The 9,659-nt window shown below is 37.2% G+C and overlaps 1 pseudogene; it reads left to right on the top strand.

The window, feature by feature from the left end:
* Positions 1–232: 232 nt before the first annotated feature.
* Positions 233–3,216, top strand: LOC143675726 (cell division cycle-associated protein 7-like; annotated as a pseudogene).
* Positions 3,217–9,659: the final 6,443 nt, after the last annotated feature.

Genomic DNA, 9,659 nt, shown 5'->3' with positions numbered 1-9,659 from the left:
GTTGGTTGGTTGTTCTTAGATATGTTGGATACAGTTATGAGAGAAAGGGATGAGCTGAAGGCTTCAAATTTGCTACTTAAACACCATAGGAAAGACATACAAATTTCTATGTGTGACCTGAAAGAAAATCTTATTTCCTGTGGTTGCAGACTTGAGATCTCTGAAAACAACCCAGACTCTCACTGTGCAAGTACCAGATTTACAACATAAGCTAAATTCTTAAACTTGCAGCATGTATGCTGTTAAAGTAAGGGCTTTGATGGGAAACCAATGAGATCCTGAAACATGGGATGGGACATATGGGTTGATAATGATAGCAGTAGGGAGATGGAAACCCTGGATTCTCCTGTGTCTTTGCTAGATAATCTTCTATTGTTCTGTCCTGGAAAACAGCTACCTGACCCCCAACCTGCCCTGAGGAAAGAGCTCCCCAACCTCCAGCCTGCTTTGAGAAAGCAGTTTCCCAGCCTCTGGTTCACCCTGAGGAACCTGCTGTCCAACCTCCATGGAAAGAGATTAACCCTTTAGTGCCTGCTAAACTTGTAACCACCCCTCTGGGGTGACAACCCTCACACCTCTGTCTGGAGCAACCAATCCTACTTCACCAGATGAAACTACAATGGAATGCCCTGAGGTAACTGTATTGAAAGACACTTCTGTTTCTTTCATGACCCAACCCACAACCTCTCTTTTCTTCAAGACCTGTAACTAGACTAAAGTCCCACAGGCTCCAAAAGGTGAGGTACAAAGTGTGACGCATGAGGAAGTATGTATGCTTCAAAAGAATTGCTTAAGTTTTATGATTTATATAGAAAAATCGGGAATATGTGTGGGAATATAAAGGACATAGGATAACGGTGAAGGAATATAAAGCTGGATCAGGCTAAATTTATTGATATGGGCCCCACTAAGCAAAGATTCTGCATTCAGTGTTGTAACTTGAGGGGTTAGAGAGGGCATTAACACTTGGCTTGGGTGGTTGGATGGAACCTGTATGTAAAGGTGGCCGACATTACCTGAAATCAAACTGCCAGACTGCTTTGGTATAATATAGAGGAGAGGATCCGAAGTCTTAGAGAGATTGGAATGTTTGAGTGGATTAGTCATGCAAGACCTGCTCACGCGTGCCAGGAATATTGAAAGGACACACTTTTTTTACCAGAACTTTGGGGAATAAATTTGTGAGACTGGATCCATCATCACTGAAGAGCTCTATAGTTGCTCTTCTCTGTAGGTCTGATACTACTCTGAGAACTGCTGTCACTGAGCTGGAATCCTTCAACACACTGGGGATGATCAGATCCAGAGGTTGCAGAAGTCAAGTGTCAAAATTTAATCACCAAAAGCAAAGTAGGCATGGCTATCATAATGAACAGCAGAGTCAAAGCAGCAGCCAAAATTCTCTGACTCGCACTGACCTGCAGCATTGGCTAGTAGATCAGGGATACCTAGAAGTAAATAGATAGTCAGTCTACCAAATTCATATTTGAGTTGTATAAGCAGAAGAGTTCTAGATCAACTGAATAGAAGTCTAACTTGAATTACAAAACCAGAGTCACAGCCCCTTAATTAATTCCCAGACTTGAGACAGTTTACGGACCCAAAGCCCCTAGAATAAGGGGAAGGCTGAGTACCCTTTGGGAAGGTCCCTGTTTACTGCCAAGTATTTACCCACGTCACTCTCTGTTGCTCTCCATTATCCCACAGTCCCCACCTTTCCTCTCTCAAACCTGGAATTCTTGCATCTCCTCATGCACACGCTGGGGCAATATGAACCACTTTCATGCCATTCACTATGACCATGCCGCAACATAAAGAGGTGTACTGAGAGCTAAAGAAGTGCCACTTTATCTCAGAGAATTTTAGCACTTTCCAAGGCAATCAGGCAACAGCAAAAGGGTCTCAGAGTAAAGAAGAACTTCAAGAAATTCAAATATATGAAGTTGATTTCCACAGTACCCTCATCATCCTCTGATGACAGTTGTGACAGCTTCACTTCTGATAATTTTGCAAACATGAAACCTAAATTCAGGTCAGATATCAGTGAAGAACTGGCAAATGTTTTTATGAGCACTCTGATGATGAATCTTTCTGCGGCTTTTCAGAAAGTGAGGTGCAAGATGTATCATACCATTGTCGATTTTTACATAAACCCAAACCAAAGCCAGAGGTCTATAAAGAATTGCCCAGTATTTTTTGTGCCGACTCTGACAATGAATCGTTTTGCAGTTTCTGAGAGAGTGAGATACAAGATGGAATGAGACTGCAGTTGGCCAGTGGAGGCTGCAGGACCCGCAGTCATTATTGACATTCCAGAACTCTGCAGATGGCCATGTCATTTCAATGCAAAATACCAGGGGGGAAGCCAACAAAAAAACGGCCCCTGCCCAGTCCTCAGGGAATTCTGTGACTGATGCCAGATCCGATTGAGATGATGAAAATGGCATGATTTTTTTGGAGAAGGGGGCTTTAAATATAAAGAAAAACAAAGCAAAGCTTGCAAAACACCTATGAGAATTAAAAAGCTTCCCTGGCTAATTCCCTGGAAGACATTCAGGTGTTACCAAGCCCCAGCTCACAATCCAGGACACACTGAAGGTGGATGTTCTGAGGCACTGCTTGTAGGAGAAAGCCTGACCTGAGAGCTCATCCTCTTACCAGGTCAAGGTCACAGGTCCTTGGGTCCTTTAGTGCTCTCCCCACAGAAGAAGAGGAGAAGGAGGAGCAGGAAGATAAGTACATATTGATGAGAAAGAGAATGACTATATGAATGAAGATGACTTGCCCAGGAACCGGGTCCCTTCCTCATATTACTCACCCAATGGAAGAAATAACAAAAGAGTTGGAGAACATCTGCAGCAACTGTCAAGAGAAGATATATAACTGTTCATTGGAATCTACCTGTCATCAAATGTTGCCAGAAGACTATTGATACTAAAACAAACTGCAGAAACCCAGACAAATGGGGCACTTGAGGCAAGCTCTGTGTTTCCGCCCTTCAAACCCGTTATAATGAAGAAGTCAAGTACGTCCTTCTGGAACCAGGCTGGCACTGACCTCCTTATCGTGGAATCTGTAACTACAGTTTCTGTAGGCAACGTAATGGGCATTGTACAACTGGGGTCCTTTTGTATCTAGTCAAAGTACATTCCCAAAGCCATGGGAATTTTCATGTACTTGAAAAGTCTGACACAGATATTTGAAATGCAAGCATAATACCTGCTTGGCTCCCACTTTTCAAATCTTTCCTGTTAAACTTTTCAATTTTGTCGTTGGATTGAAACCCCAGTTAAGAATTTTGATGATCAGTCTGCCTTATAGGAGACTCAAATCGAGTTACCCTCATTAGACATACATTCTGGAGCATGATGGAGATGTATTGCTAGTTATTGTTTGCCCTCTGCTCTGCTTCTCCCCATCCCTGCCTCTTCTAATTTCCAATGGTCCTTTCCACTACTTATTTCCTGAATTCTTTTCAAATGACAATTTTATGAAAGTGTATTCTATTTCATTGGTTGTGAATCCACCCTGGAGTCACCCCCATAAAACCAAGCAATAGGAAGCACAGTAGTAGCACTCACTAACTAGATCTATTGAATTCCAGAGCACAGCCCTCCAACTTTTACATGAAAACAACTAGTATGATTTGGCATTCATACTCATTGATATTTTTAACAGGATCAAGTCACAAAAAGCTTTAAAACCAATTGGAAAAAGTAGGCAATCGTTACAAAGTGGAATCTGATGCAGACACCTATCACATAAGTATTTCACACATTGTGCTTATTATGCAAGTTGCCCCCACTGGGACTTAGTGGCTGTTAATTTCTTCCATCATGAGATCAAATTGTGCAAATTGTGCATTCTTCAAACAGTTATCATCTAAAGGTTTGGAGGGGATATTATACTAAAAATCATTATAGGAAGCACATCCTTGGAAATAAGGATGTTAGTACTTCAGGAGTAGACTAATTTGAAATTCCTGGTATAAAACTTAAGTATAATTTGTAACTCTTGCCAGGTATATTTCCATTCCTTTGGGAGGCATTTCAAGTTAATTACAGGACTGTTGTAGATAGAAAATTGATATTAATACCAACCCACAGTGCTTTGCAGTTTTTCCTGTCTTGAAGAAATTATAAGGTAGGCACAGCATTCATGTTCATGTTTTAAGCGGTTTTTATAACAATGAGAAATGCCTTTCTGGGGGTGGGTGACTTTCAGAAATTCGTAATTTGACAACTCAACCATTTTACTTTGTGGACAATATTTGTGTTACTCAACACCCCCACTCCTTTATTTCTTCATTAATCAAATCATTTGGTAGGGGTGAAGTCTAATACCTTGTGTGTCCATTTTAGTTTGCTGTGCAACTTCTTGCTGTGGCTTTTCAGTGTTTGGTGCATAATTGAATTTTTATTAATTTATTACTATTACTATTATTATTATTATTATTATTATTATTTTGCATGAGCAGGCACCAGGAATCGAACCTGAGTCTCCGGCATTGCAGGCAAAAACGCTGCCTACTGAGCCACTGTGGCCCATGTAACATAATTGAATCTTGAATCAATATATGTAAATTTCTAGAAATTTTAGTATTCTAACTCTTTATGATCATCATTTTTCAATATTAATGATAGACTACTACATTTTCTGACCATCTTATTGGTTCAAATGATTTTTTCATTGAGTTTATTATTGTTATTTATGTTTTATGCAAATAGTGTTAATTTTGTGCTATACCAACTTATAGCAAATGACCAACTTAACATGGTAGCTCCGTTACATTATATCACATTGCCTTCCTTGTTTTGTTTTGATAGCTGTAGCATTATCTGTCATTTAGTTTCCTTATTTTTGTAGAGATGTTTTGTGTATGTTTTTCTTTTCAGTATCTAAGTTTCTGAAGGACAGATAATTTGTTTTGAAGGTTCATTTCTGTAAATGTACTGTTAAAAAGGTCGAATTACTCTATCTACTGCTAGATTTTATTTTCCTGTACTTATTCATAATAACTGAATGATATTCATGTGAGACTTTTCCAAATGTAATCATATTCAATACTTATAAATTATTGTTTTTCTTGTAATAAATAAAAAGCAACTACTATATACTCCAAGGACTATTCTACATATTTTTTTCTTTGGGAGTGTTTAATCCTTCCAGAAGAAGCATATGTTATTGTTATTGTCGTGGTCACCACACAGATGAGCAGCGTGCTTCAATTTTTCTCTTGGTAACACAGATACTGTTTGTATAGTTATTACTAATCCTTAGTTATATTCTAATTTATATTCTTCATTTTTAGAAATATGTATCATAACATAGGGAATATTATCTTAACATTTTAATTCAATTAACGTGAAAGTTATATCAGACTGGTTCACTTTGAATTATAATATATCATAATATAATTTGCATAGCCTTCTAGTTTAATTATTCTTTATTCAGGGTTTTTATTTCATTGAATATATTTAATAATGCACATCTATGAATTGGTTTACACACACACATGCAGGTACTCAATCAAAACGAGCTCCACCAAAGTCTATTATGAACAAATTATAATATTAATATAAAGAAAATCACGATAATATATGGGATAAAGTTAATGGTTGAAAAAACTAAATTCCACCCAATATAATTTATATATATCCCATGAAGTTCCAATGAAAATTACAATAAAATTGCAGAGAAAATAACAAGCTGATTTCAATAGTCTTGCATTTATGAAAGGGCCAGTTCCAATAGTAGCTCCAGACAAAGTCCTCCAGCCCATATGAAATAGCCATCATGGTCTCCCCCTAAAAACAACGTTGTTTTAATGAGAGCAGCCAAGGGAGTCCCTGTGTTGAGTGAGACAGGTAGAGGTTTGTAGGGAAAATGGTGAATTATTTAAGAACGTGAATTCTGCAGTTTTCAGAGACCTCTGGATTTGAGGCCTTGTTTAAGGTGGAAAACCTTTGGAATATTCTCTAATCTCTCTGGGTCTTATATAGGTGTTTGATGATTGACTGAGATAACAAGTAAGATGTTTAAAATCTTGCATGACATTTAAAATGAACAATAAAGTTTAGCTCTCATAATAATTATGGATAAAACTATCAATTAGCTGAATGGAGTTTTGCAAATAACCTTGCATATCAAATTTATTTAGTGATCATTGATATTGACTCATCAATGTACCCAAAAACAATTGAAACAAAATCACTTGATAAAGTCAGTCCTTTTTATCTGCCTCTCTATAACAGGAAGTCTACTGAATAAGTACATTAATTCTTTGCCTTATCTTACACCTGGTGACCACCTCAACACTGTAAGTGCAGCTACAAAAACTACCACCCAAATATTCTTCCCAGGTAAAGCTTATATTGGTGTATGGAGTTGCCCATATACAGATCCCATGTTTGATGAGTAGAAACAAAATAGGTTAAGAAGTGGAAAACAATGGGGAATATACAATAAATGCATTTTATATTCAACAAAAAAATATTTTTATTCTTTTTTTAAAATTTTTTTATTAATTAAAAAATTAACAGACAAAACATTAAGATATCATTCCATATATTTTTATTCTTAATAAAGTAATTCAACAAATGTTGGGTGAAGCAAATTCCATCTCCTTCCTCCCCCTTGAGTCCCAAAACTTCTATTATAACCTAAGAATGTCTGGTGGTTATCAGTGGCCCCCTACACCAAGTTATTTCAAACAAATTGCTTTCTACACTCCCTTTTCTGGCTATTCCCTGGGGGAAATTCATCCTCTGCTGCCCTGTGAAATAGTGGTGCTTTTCTTCTTCTCCAGTAATGCCCCACAGGATCTCAAGGTAGGTAATTATCCTCCCTCCTCTCGTAGAATCTCCACCCATTCCATCTTCTCCTTTCTTCTAACACCAATTACAGTTGAAGCAAATGCCTGATGTGGTATCATCTAACAGGCCCCAATCACTTTTGAGGAAGTAAATTTGAAGCAGATTAATTGAGACAAAAGATATATGGAGGACAATGGTTTTGTTTGAGGCTTCTGAGGTGCCAGGGGGCCTCTTAGGTGCCAGTAAGCCTAGTGCATTAAAGGTGAAATGAAAGGACTAGAATGTCCTCAGTGCAGTGTAACTGGTCAAAATAACTTTCATGAGAAATGGATTTTTTCTAAGGATATTAAGGTCCAGGTCATGAATGGATGCATAGGTTCAGGTAGAGTTTAGACTAGGATGCACCCTACACTGAAATCCTTGACTGGGAGTGGTAGAGTACATCAAAACATGAGCATCGAAAATGCAAGATTTAGCATGATGTCCTGACTGAGTGACCAGGCTCTGTGAGAGAGAGTCCTCTGCTCTAAAGAGAACAAGAAACTTACCATGAAGGATTGCTCTTAGAGGTAAATGATGGAAAATGGAAGAATTTTAAGCTTTTAGAAATGGTGGGGAAGAAAGATGTGGAGTTAAATCAAGGGTATATGAAATATAGAGGTACATAAATGTAAATAATTCTATTCTATATAATAGAAAAAAATAATCTGGGATAAGACTAAACATTATATGGGGAAAAATTTGAGGCAGAGGATTAATTTTAACATTTAAATATAATAGTACTTTGAATTTCAATCTTATCAAAGTGATTGCTAAGCATTTTGAAAAAAATATTAGAATTATGACCCCTCAAGGCATAATCTAAAAGGAATATTATGGCTTGGAGACAATTATCATAGATCAATCTTCTGACTTTTCTCATCACAGATCAACTTTTTGAATGATTTGCTGAATTGTTATTTATTGATATCTCTGTACAATAAATCATTATAATAAAAGCATACAATTATGATATTTTATATAAAGTATATTACAGAGATCAGAAATTTAAACATAAATATGTGCCTTTTAATAGGCTACATTGGTTGCAACTAAGATAATCAAACAATTTAGCAAATTTTTTTTTTTTTTTTTGCATGGGCAGACACTGGGAATTGAACCCATGTCTCCAGTGTGGCAGGCGAGAACTCTGCCTGCTAAGCCACTGTGGCCCACCCGAATTTAGCAAATCTGATAAATGAAAAACCATTTGAAAATGGATAAATAAAAATAAAATTAATATTGCCATGGCTAAAAGTGAGTCCTTGCCTGACATGCACAGAGTCAACCAGTAGACAACAGGATTTTGGGTAGAGAAAGTTTATTTAGCAAAGGCTACCCTCATGAAGACAGGAGGGCAGTCCTCAAAACTATCTCCCAGAACTTCTGCATTTCATAGTGTTCAAAGGCAGGCAGGCTTAGAATAATAAGCAAGACTGATAAGAGGATGTTCAGGATAGTCTAATTACCAGGTTTGCCCAGAAGGTCACTTTCTTAAGTTACTGTGCATGTCACACAGGTTAATCTTAATTAGAACTTCTGTCAAGATATTTTAGCAATCTGAGATATTTTGTTCTTGGCTGACCTGTATTAATCAATATGGTGCTTTGTGCAAGGGCACCCAACTTCAGTTGCAAAACAAGATAAAGGGATACTAATGGAGACAGTCAAGCACTGTGTTGTTATTGTCCAGTTACAAGGTGCAGTTTCGAAACAGCTTCAACAAAACAAGGCATCTGGGTTTCAGTTCACTAAGTGTGATTTTCAATATTATACTTGGGCAAATTTTTGCCCTAGATTGAAATTTTTTGCAATTGCTCCTATCTTGGCCAGTAAAGCCAGTAAAGATTGGTTTGACTGGGGATGTTAAAAGCAAGAATTTATCTGTGATGTGTGCAGATGGGGATTTTGGAGATCAGAGAAAAGAGAAGTGGAAACTTTTTGCAACATAGTAAAGAAGGGAGCTGCTTTGGAAATTGGGCAGTGTGAGTGGGGGTGGGGATGGGAAAACAGGAAAAATTGGTCAAGGTCCACTGCAATATTGGACACTGACACTTAGATTTTTCTTTGCTTTAGAAAATATATCTGCATGTAGGAAAATCAGAGTTTGAGTGATACCATTTACATTTATTTGAATAATAAAATATTACAAGTACTCTAAATGTCCCAAATAAGATCATAGTTAAAAAGAAAATAATACATACAGTTTAATTTGTCCACATTAAAAAACACGATTATTCAAAGTACTTTGATTGAGGTATAGCAAGAATTTTATCTGCTGAAAGTAGAGCTGTGAAATAGCACATGTAATTTCTTAACTTTTCCTCCTGATGCAATTAGCTTTGTCCACTGTTTATTTTTGCTTTTGCTATTCCACTTTGTGCATCTTCTTTTTCTATACATAATCATATTTGCCTACCTGATTTGTGAGAGGAACTGGAAATTTTTCAGTGATGCACTAGATGTGTAGCCTAATGCCAGCTATTACAGAGTCAGAGTCAAAGGAATTAAAATGGTAAAATCCCCAGAGTGATACTGACCAGGTTTAGGTTCTCATGGCAATACTCATCGTGCAAAAATTTAGTTCACTTCAAGCCACATCTATTGGAAAATGATCTCATACAAAAAATAAAAAAGGAAAAAAAGGAAAAAAGCATAGGAAGGTAAAGTTTTTAGTCAACTGTCACTTGACTGTTTCCACTGTTATCAAAGACGGCTCTGAAGAGGAAATGTGCAAAAATCACCTTGGGAATGAACTTGATAAGTTTTGAACCAGGGATCCCTATCTTTGTAAGGCTGACCCTC

Source organism: Tamandua tetradactyla, chromosome 3 (assembly GCF_023851605.1).
Source record: "Tamandua tetradactyla isolate mTamTet1 chromosome 3, mTamTet1.pri, whole genome shotgun sequence".
In the NCBI taxonomy this organism is placed as follows: Eukaryota; Metazoa; Chordata; class Mammalia; order Pilosa; family Myrmecophagidae; genus Tamandua; species Tamandua tetradactyla.
The sequence above is the reverse complement of the archived record's forward strand: the minus strand, read 5'-3'. Positions and strand labels throughout refer to the sequence as shown.